A 10,359-nucleotide genomic window follows, 5' to 3' on the forward strand; every position below is an offset into this window, starting at 1 on the left:
CTTGATGACTCTTGGAACATGGTTCCTTTGCTTATACTGGTGCGTGGCGTCGATGCTTGAAGCTTGGAGGTTCACAAGCTCTTGAGTGTGTTCCTGAAGTGAAGAAGGTCCAAGTAGTTGCTACACGTTAAAGATTCAGAGTATGGTTCTAAGTGTAAAGTTGAACAGGGAGTTCTTTTTACTGTATCTTATATCGACTTTGAACTATATCTTATAATATGTTTCTTAACTTAGTGGATTTCTTTGATCTGGACAAGGTCCCATGGATGTAGGCTAAAAGTGGATTTAGTCGAACCATGTCTATGGCTGTGCTCTTTATTTTCCATACTTGTGTTTGATGTGTTTAAATTGGAAATGTTTTAATCTACTTGGTAATAATTCTGCTGCACCAAAAATGGGTAACCACACTCTAAAGTGAGTTAAATCTACAACTTTCTCCCTAACAAATATGAAGAAGAGTTTGTTGGTTGAAGCTGCAAGTTTTTGGTGCCAAGTTGCAAGTTCCATGTTTCAAATTTGTTAGCTTGGGAGCAATTGAATTGGGCTGACTTTTTGAAAGATTAAGTTGATAGTTTTAGGTGAAAGCAGCTGGTGATTTATTACCATTATGATGTAATATACTTGGTTTAGTTTATTGTGTATGGTTGTCATTCAAAGATGTTGAAATATCTTCTGCAAGTGAGGTGTAACAGTTACCAAAACTCTTGTATAAGTTATGTTTATGTTAATGAAATATGCAGATAATTTCCCAGCAAAAAACTTTCTCTCAAAAAACTATTTCCTTTGCATTCTTTGGCTAAAAACCAACATTTGGTATTAGAGCAACTCATCGAGATCTTAAGGGACTTGTGGAGTTCATCTTTCTCATATCTTCTTCAACTCTTCTCTTACTAAAAGACTTCCCTGTCAATCCTTTATAAAATTATCTTTATGGCTTCAAACACAACTTCACTTACTTCGCCAGTTTTCAATAGAGAATAGTTCCATATGTGGGCTGTCAAAATGAAAGCTTACTTAAGAGGCCAAGGTCTGTGGCAATATGTGAAGGAAGAGAAGCAGCCACCTCAACTAGGCCCAAAACCCACGTTAAACCATATCATAATCCATGAAGAAGAGACTGCAAAAGATCCAAGAGCTCTATCCCATATCCACTCAACTGTCCCAGATCAAGTATTCACAGGGATTATGGCTTGTGATACAACAAAAAAAGCTTAGGATAAGCTAAAGGATGAGTATATGGGAAGTGATAAGACCAAGAACATGCAAGTTTTGAACTTGTGAAGGGAGTTTGAAGTGTTAAGGATGTAAGAAGCTGAGTTAGTCAAGGAGTATGTTGATTGACTTGTTGACTGACTCATGAATGTTGTCAACAAAATTAGATTACTTGGTGAGGAGTTGACATATATGAGGATAGTAAAGAAAGTGCTTGTAAGTCTATCAGAAAGATTTGAGTCCAAAATTTCATCTCTTGAAGACTCAAAAGACCTTTCACAGATTTCCCTTACAGAGCTTGTCCATGCCTTATAACCTCAAGAACAAAGAAGACCGTTGAGACAAGAAGACAGCAATGAGGGAGCAATGATGGCTGCACACAAAGGGAAATCTATTCGGGGAGGAAATAAGAAATATGCTGGAGATAGAAAGGGGAAGGAAAAAGCTAACAATCAATGAGGAAAGAATGGAGCAAGAAGAACAATTCTTCCATGTTCACATTGCAAGAAGAGAACCCATGCAGAGAATCATTGCTGGTTTAGACCTGGCATACAATGTAGGTCCTGCAAACAGTTTAGCTACATAGAGAAACTTTGCAAGAATAAAGCAGATCAGCTACAACAGCAAGCACAAGTGGTAGAAAACTAGCAACAAAGTCAAGAGTCTGAACAATTGGTTGTGGCTTCCTGCTATGCAACTTAAAAAACTTAGTTAATTGACAATGGCTACACCAACCATATTACACTAGACTTGAACAATTTCGTGGACTTGGATCAATCATACCAGGCCAAAGCAAAGATAGGAAATGGAGACTTTGTAGAGGTCAAAGGAAGAGGTGAAGTTGCTGTCCAAACCCCAACAAGTACTAAATATGTTCCTAATGTTTTATATGTGCTTGAAATCAATCAAAATCTACTGAGTGTAGGACAAATGTTAAAGAGAAATTACTCTCTATATTTTCAAAATCTATCATATACAATATTAGACAATGAAGGTAGTGAGTTGATGAGGGTGAAGATGATGGAAAAAAGCTTCCCTGTTGAGTGCAAAAAACCAGAAGTTTAGGCCTTGTCTGCTAGCATAGATGAATCAGAATTATGGCACAAAAGGTTTGGCCATTTCCATTACAATGGCCTTAAAGAACTTAAGCACAATGTAAGTTATTTGTCAAATTATGAAATCAGTGTGAGAACACTGATCTATGAGGTCATGACATCGTCTTGCCTCTGCATAATCATTTTTGTTTACTTTCCAGTGTGACTTCTATTATATCGTATTAGCACCTCAGAGTCTGAGTGGTCACACACATCTGGTAGATATTTTGTTTAACCATGTATTGCATTTCAATATTCTCATGAGCTATCTTTATTCTCTTTGTGAGATATTGTTTGTGGTCCATAAAACTTGTCAATTTGTTATTCAATGAGCTGGAAAGTTTGTTTACAATGGTCGGTGGTTCCGAGAGAAATGGAATAAACTTTTTCATAAAGTTGAAACCATAAAGTTTTCTTGTTGGCCACCTGTCCATTTGCATTGGCTAGATATTTTCTATATAAACTCTTCTTCAATGCAATTTCATTCAAGAAGCTTGATTTTTCCTTGAAAGTACTTTGAATATTCTTAAAGGTTTCTTTTGTTTTTTATTAGGTTTCTATGCTTAGGTAGGCTTATAAATACCTTCATCAAAATACCTTGATTTTGTTCCTTCTTCTACGTTGGTTAGGTAGTTCATTCTAGAAGCCTGTTGAGCTGATTCAATTGAAGTGGATCTTTAGTGTTGTACCTTGAGAGAAGCTCAAAGCTGACCAAGGGGTCTCGTGTTCTTGGAGCTTGCTGTGGTAGTACGTAGTTTGACCAAAGGGGGGTGGAGATTGAATCAATGCAAAATAAAGAGTGCTCTTGCAATTGAGGCTTAATCTTTGGCTTTGTAATTAAACTGAAAATTATACCATAGTGGATTTGCTTCATTTTGGACTTGGTCTCGTAGATGTAGGCATTTTTTCGAACCATGTAAAAACCTGGTGTTTTTTATATTGGTTCATATTTGATTATTTTATGTTTGTGATAAATGGACACTAAAATCAACTTAGCAACCCATTCCGTTTAGGTTTAACACACTTGGTAAGTGATTAAGACTTTCACACAAAAATTTGGTTCAAAACTTACTAGAGATAAAAGAAAGTAGGGGTTATGTAGTGCCTAGCAACTTGGCAAACTTAATAGGCAACTTTTCCAGTAAACCAGGCATGGAGAACTATTGAAAAACTCCAACTCACCCACACTGATGTGTGTGGGTGAGTTGGAGTTTTTCAATAGTTGATGTGTGTGGTCCAATGCATACTCCATCCTTGAGTGGAAGCAAATACTTCATCTTGTTCATAGATGACTTTTCGAGAATGACTTGGGTTTACTTCTTAAAATAGAAAAAATTCAAGCTGTTAGTGGAGAATCAAACTAGTTTGAGTATAAAATCAGTTTAGAGTGACAATGGCACATCATATACCTCAAATGAGTTTGAAGAAATATGTAGGAGAGCTGGAATCAAGCACCAGTTGAGCAGTTTATACACTAGTTAAGTACTCCACCGCAAAATGAAGTCAATGAAAGAAAGAATATGACTGTTATGGAGATGGCCAGATGCATGATAGTTGAGATTAAGCTGTCGGACTCATTTTGGGCAGAAGCTATCAACACAAGAATCTATCTACTTAGTAGGTTACCAACTAAGGCTCTTAATAATAAAACTCCATTTGAAGCTTGGTACGAAGTTAAACCAATGGAGAACAACCTCAAAGTTTTTGGTAGCATTTGCTATACTCATGTTCTAGCCAGCAAAAGAACCAAGCTTGATCAAAAAGCTGAAGCAGGAATCTTTATTGGTTACAATAGCCAATCTAAAGCCTATAGGGTCTTCAATCCAGAGACTAAGAAGATTCTAATAAGTAGAGATGTTAGAGTAGATGAGATGTTGGTTTGGAATTGGGAAAAGAAAGAAATTGAAGAACAACAAAGAGAATATTCAGGGAACCAAAATGATAATAAAGAAGGTTCAAATGCAAATGAGGAAATCTCAATTAGAGGCACTAGATCTTTAGCTGAGGTATATGAAAGATGCAATGTTGTAGTAATGGAACCTACAAGCAACTCTGAAGCTACAAAATCAAAAGAATGGACAACTGCAATGAATGAGTAAGTATGATTGAAAAGAATGAAACATGGAACTTAGTTGACAGGCCATCAAATAGGAAGATCATTCAAGTTAAATGGATATTCAAGACTAAACTAAATGCTAATGGATTTGTAAACAGATACAAAGCAAGACTTGTAACCAAGGGCTATGCTTAACAATATGGAGTAGATATTTTAGACACATTTGTTCCAATTGCTAGACATGACACAATCAGACTTGTCTCGGCTTTGGAAGCTCAGTTCAATTGGAAAATCTTTCAACTTGATGTGAAATCAGCCTGTCTAAATGGTTGGTTAGATGAAGAGCTTTATGTAGAGCAGCCTAAAGGATTCGATGTTGAAGGGTGTGAAAACAAAGTCTACCTTCTAAAGAAGGATTTGTATGGATTGAAACAGGCTCCTAGAGCTTCGTATAACCCAATTACTGAGTATCTGTTATACAAGAAATCCTAATGAGCATACTCTCTATGTGAGGAAGTTAGATGATTGTTTAATTATTGTTTCCTTATATGTTGATGACCTGTTGGTAACTGGAAATAATTTTGATCAAGTGGAACAGTTCAAGGAAGCAATGCACAATGAGTTTGAAATGATAGATTTGGGGGAGATGACTTTTTTTCTTGGAATAGAGATCAATCAATCTACAAATTCCATTTTTGTTTGTTAAAAGAAATATGCCAACGAAATACAAAAGAAGTTTAATATGAAAAATTGCAAGTTTGTGGATGCACCTTTGGTGCAAAATCAAAAGCTTTGTAGGAAGGATGGTGCAAGCAAAATAAATGAATTTGTATGCAAAAGTTTGATAGGTTGTTTGTTGTATTTGAAAACTACTAAACCGGATCTCATGTATGCCTCCAGTCTCCTTTCCAGGTTCATGAATAAGCCAAGTGAAATCCATTTTAAAGTAGCCAAAAGAGTGCTAAGGTATGTTAAAGGAAGTGCAAACCTTGGGATTGGGCTAGATTAGTTGATGACATGAGAAGCATTTCTGGTTATGTGTTTTACTTGAATTCAGGAGCCTTCAGTTGGCTCTCCAATAAGTAGTAAACAATTGCTCAATCAATTGTAGAAGTAGAATACATCTCTGCAACAGTTGTCGTGAATCAAGCAATGGATTTGTAGCTAGAACAATATGATCCTACTATAATATATTGTGATAATCAGTCAACAGTAGCTATGGAAAAGATATCCCATCCTTCATGGTTGAGCCAAGCATATAAAGATTAAGTTTCATGCTATGAGGGATGCTGAGCAGAGCAAGGAAATTGAGTTAATTCACTGCAGAAGTGAAGAACAAATGGCTGACATAATAACTAAAGCATTGAACAAATCCAAGTTTGAAGAGATAACATTCAAACTTGGTGTTTCTAGCAAAAATATCAAGGAGGAATGTTGAAGTTGATGATATTTTGCTAGAAATATGAAGAAGAGTTCATTGGTTGAAGCTGCAAGTTTTTGGCGCCAAGTTGCAAGTTTTCAAGTTGTTTTGACCTAGTTAACCTTATTGTAAGTGGTATAGAGGTAAAATATGTAATACAATAGTAATTAATTAATGGAGCATGTCAAATCCAAAGTATAGACATTGATAAAAGAGATAAACATAGTTTCAAAAAATTAGTATATATATCTATATAGTGTTAGGAATATGCAAAGTCATCTTAAAAATCTAAAATTTTGCATTCTCTTTAATGTTTTTCTCTAAATTTAAATTCTATATTTTTTGCAATATACAAATAATTATTACTATGTAGAGGCAAGTGCCCTAAGATAGGACCTATAAAAATGGTAACTTATTACAATGTGGTTTATTTATAACTGGCCCAAGTTAGAACCAAAATTTTGTATGACTATATGGAAGTTATTCTTATATAGAGTATCAATATAGAGAAGTTTTACTATATATATATAAATGATGATATTAAGGAAGTGTTTGTATCGATCCTAGTTTGTAATTTTATCACGTGCATTTGTTCAATGCATGCCTATGTCAAGCTATATAAACTGCACCCGAAATCGTCATCTTATTGGCAGCAGTCAAATTTATATATAGAATAATATAAAATTAGTTTTGAGATTTAACCAAATGGGTTCCTAATTTTTATACTATTCATTTACTTTTAACCTAGTTCAGTCCCTCTCTTATTTTTCAGCATAACTGGGATTGAGATACATTCTCCTTCTCTTGTAATATTAGCTCCAAAATGAAGCTACTTTCTTCATCTTCTTCTTTATGATTTTCCTACTTTTTTGTATTTGCTTCTTTATGATTTTCCTTATAATCAAGAAATCCAGTGCTCAAAATGCTACTGCTACTACTGACCCTAGTGAAGGTATTCTTTCTCTCTTTGATTGTTTTTTATATTTTGTTGACATGCGAATATGGAATGAGTATATGTGACACCATTCTCATTCCTATTGTATTTTAGATATTATTCTATTTCATTTATTGTAGAAATTGCATCATTATTGTAATATTTTCTATTCTTCCATAGCTATCACACTTTTGTATAAATATGTTGTGTATTCACATTCAATTCTCAACATCTCAATACAATTAAATTGAATCCCTCTCAAATATCTCTCGGGCATACTCCAACCATTTCAATTATCTTTCTTGCCCACTCAAAGATATCTCTTGGGCATACTCCGGCTCTTTTCAATTGTCTCTCTTACCCACTCAATTTTGACATAGTATCAGAGCTCCTCTTTCAATTCTAACATGGTATAAGAGTATCCAGGTTTAGGACAATGAGTAGCTATTTATATGGATATATCATATATGCATATCTAGGAAAATTTTTTCAACAAGACGATAAATGCTAAGGAGGCTAGGTTTTAAATAGGACTATTTGTGACCCCTCCAGTGTTTCTTGGGAATTTCCTGGTGCATAATTAAATGATTTTCAGCACTTACTACTATCATGGGTTATTGAGTTGTTGTCCAACATCTTCCCCAGCGACTCTTGTTGTTCCTTCCTCCTCGGGTACTAATTATCCCGCATCTAATGGCAGACAACATTCGTATCTACTACGCAACTTGAAGATTATGACTTATACAAACCACAAGCTTTAAGGGGAGTGTTGACATGTGTAACAACTGCTGTAAACTATTACAATGCATGCATAATAATAATAGAAAATGGGCCCAAAACTTTTCTTTTTATTATATGTAATAAGTCTTCTGTACACAATGAGCATCATTTACAAAAAGCCATTTACAAAGACAAAAACAGGGGAAACAGTGTAGCTATTGCTCCTCGCTTGCCGACGCCCCTCGACTGCATCATCACCTAGATCCTGCATCCACAAAGGAAAATAACGGGGTGAGCACAAAATAATGCTCAGTAAGTAAACCCTCTATCTGTTTATCCCCGTATGTATTTCTCCTAATTCTTTCCTCACACTTTCTGCTGTTTTCTACTAAACGTCATGGCCTCATCTTACCGGAGGTACGGCCGAATGGCGTTCACACAGCACCATCTCACTCTTCATGACTGTCGGGTGGAGTTCACACAGCACCAACCCGTTCTTAGTGACTACCGAGTGGGGATCACGAAGCACCTACCCGATTTTCGTAACTATCGGGTGGAGACCACAAAGCACCTACCTGTTCCTCATGACTTTCGGGTGACGATCACAAAGCATCAACCGGTTTCTAATAACTGTCGGGTGATGATCACAAAGCATCAACCCGATTCTTATAACTAATCGGGTGATGATCACAAAGCATCAACCCGTTTCTAATAACTGTCGGGTGATGATCACAAAGCATCGACCCGATTCTTATAACTAATCGGGTGATGATCACAAAGCATCAACCCGTTTCTAATACTCTTCTCATTCACTCTACTCTAGCACTTCTCATTCTCTCTACCCTTAAAGTAGTTCCACAAAGTTCTCTACTCTTAGGGCAAGTGCATACACAAAGTTTCCTACCCTTTCTTAAGTCACTTCTCAATGCACAATTAATGCCTATGGATGGTTCATCTCCACTAATGCACTTATGAAATGCCAACATGCAATGTTGCAAGAATTAAGGTTCACTTCTCATACTCAAACCTCTATTAGGCATTTCATCAAACAACTCAAGTGCATAATAAAACTCTACTATAACAATAATTCTATGTCTTTCTCTAACCATCCAAAATGGGGAGAAACTCCCTCACATAGCCATAATTCCTGCCAAAGAAAGACACTTCCAAAAAGGATTTCTCAATATCCTTCAATTCCATCTCAAACTACCTTTCCAACCCACATCTCACTTCTTATACTTGAAATGTATGAACAATCACAAAGCAATAATAATCTCCATTTAAGACTCAATAACATGGCATATAACATGTATATAACATACATACATAATTGCTATTAAAAACCCTAATCAAGAAAATTCTCAAATCTCAACTTGGGTTGGGATTTACTTACCTTGTTATGGAGAGATCTCACTAGCTCTTCCTTTCTCTTGGTTTGCTTGACTTTTTCTCTACTCTTTAAACAAATGAACCAAAACCCTCAATATTCAAATATACTCAAAATCTCACAAAACTTCACATCCAAAGCAAGAATCCTTACCTTAGGATGTCTTAGATTGATTTTCTACCCCAAATCACTCCAAAAGCCCTCTAAAAATCCTTGAACAAAAGAAAGAGAAATTGAGAGGAAGTAAGAAAGGAGAGTGGCGATGGAGAAGAAGAATGAAGGGTTTGCAATGACTTAAGTCCTTTTAATGAAATTTATGCACAAGCATTCCCATTTTGCCCTTACTCTTCCGTAGGAATTCCATCTATATCCTTTGATTCATTACAAACACACCCCTATATCAACATATTCTCCATGAAAATTCCTTACATATTACTCCCCACTTTTCTTACTAATTAGGGGTAGAATGGTCAAATTGCCCTTAGGGAAGAAAATATCTAAAACTTAACAAACATTTTGGTCAGCCCGTCGTCGCGGCGAAGAAGCTTCTGTCGCCGCGGCGAACTGTCCAGCAGCTTCCCCGTGGCTTCAACACCTCTTCGCCGCGGCGAAGCTTCTTCTTCGCCCCGGCGAAGCTTGAAACACTGAACTTCTTCTATTTCAACCAATTTCAGGGCAAGTATTCAACATACCACTCAAACAAAGGTCAACCAAACAATAATATTAATAAACCAACTCAAATAAGAGCAAAAGAAGAAACATTAGCTATGTACCTCAAGTGGGGCGTTACAACATGTGAATATGGAATGAGAATATGTGACATTATTCTCATTCCTATTATATTTTAGATATTATTCTATTTCCTTTATTGCAGAGATTGCATCATTATTGTAATATTTTCTATCCTTACATAGCTATTACACTTTTGAATAAATAGGTCATGTATTGACATACAATTCACAACAACTCAAGACAATTTGAAAGTTTTAAACAATTACCAAGTTATTAAAACTTAAGCGGAATGGGTTTGCTTGTTCATTTTTTGCGTATTGATTTGTTCAACATATGTAAATCATCCATGAAAGCAAATAAAGAACACGTTCATTTTTACATGGTTCGACAACTTACCTATGTTCATGGGACCAAGTCTAGAAAGAAGCAATCCACTATATATGTAAAACTTATGTGTTCAAATACAAAGCAAAAGATAAGCACAAGTTGCAAAATCACTCCCTGTTTTTGTCAACACTTCAATCTTCTCAACTTTGGTTGACCATCAAGCCACCATAGCTAGCTCCTCTTCACAAGATCTCTTGGTCACCCTTGAGCTCCTCTCATAGTTCAACACCAAAGATCAACTCTAGCTGCACCAGTTTGAACTCCATCAAGTAGCAACAATGGAACCACGTTCCAAGCAATCTTCAAAGAGGAAGAAAGATAAAGGTTTTTTAAGCCTACCTAAGCATAAGGGAAACCTTAGACAAAAACAAAAGTACCTCAACAATAATTAGAGAATTTCAGAGGCGCAATTGGGCT

This window comes from Pistacia vera, unplaced genomic scaffold (genome assembly GCF_008641045.1).
Source record: "Pistacia vera cultivar Batoury unplaced genomic scaffold, PisVer_v2 Contig984, whole genome shotgun sequence".
In the NCBI taxonomy this organism is placed as follows: domain Eukaryota; kingdom Viridiplantae; phylum Streptophyta; class Magnoliopsida; order Sapindales; family Anacardiaceae; genus Pistacia; species Pistacia vera.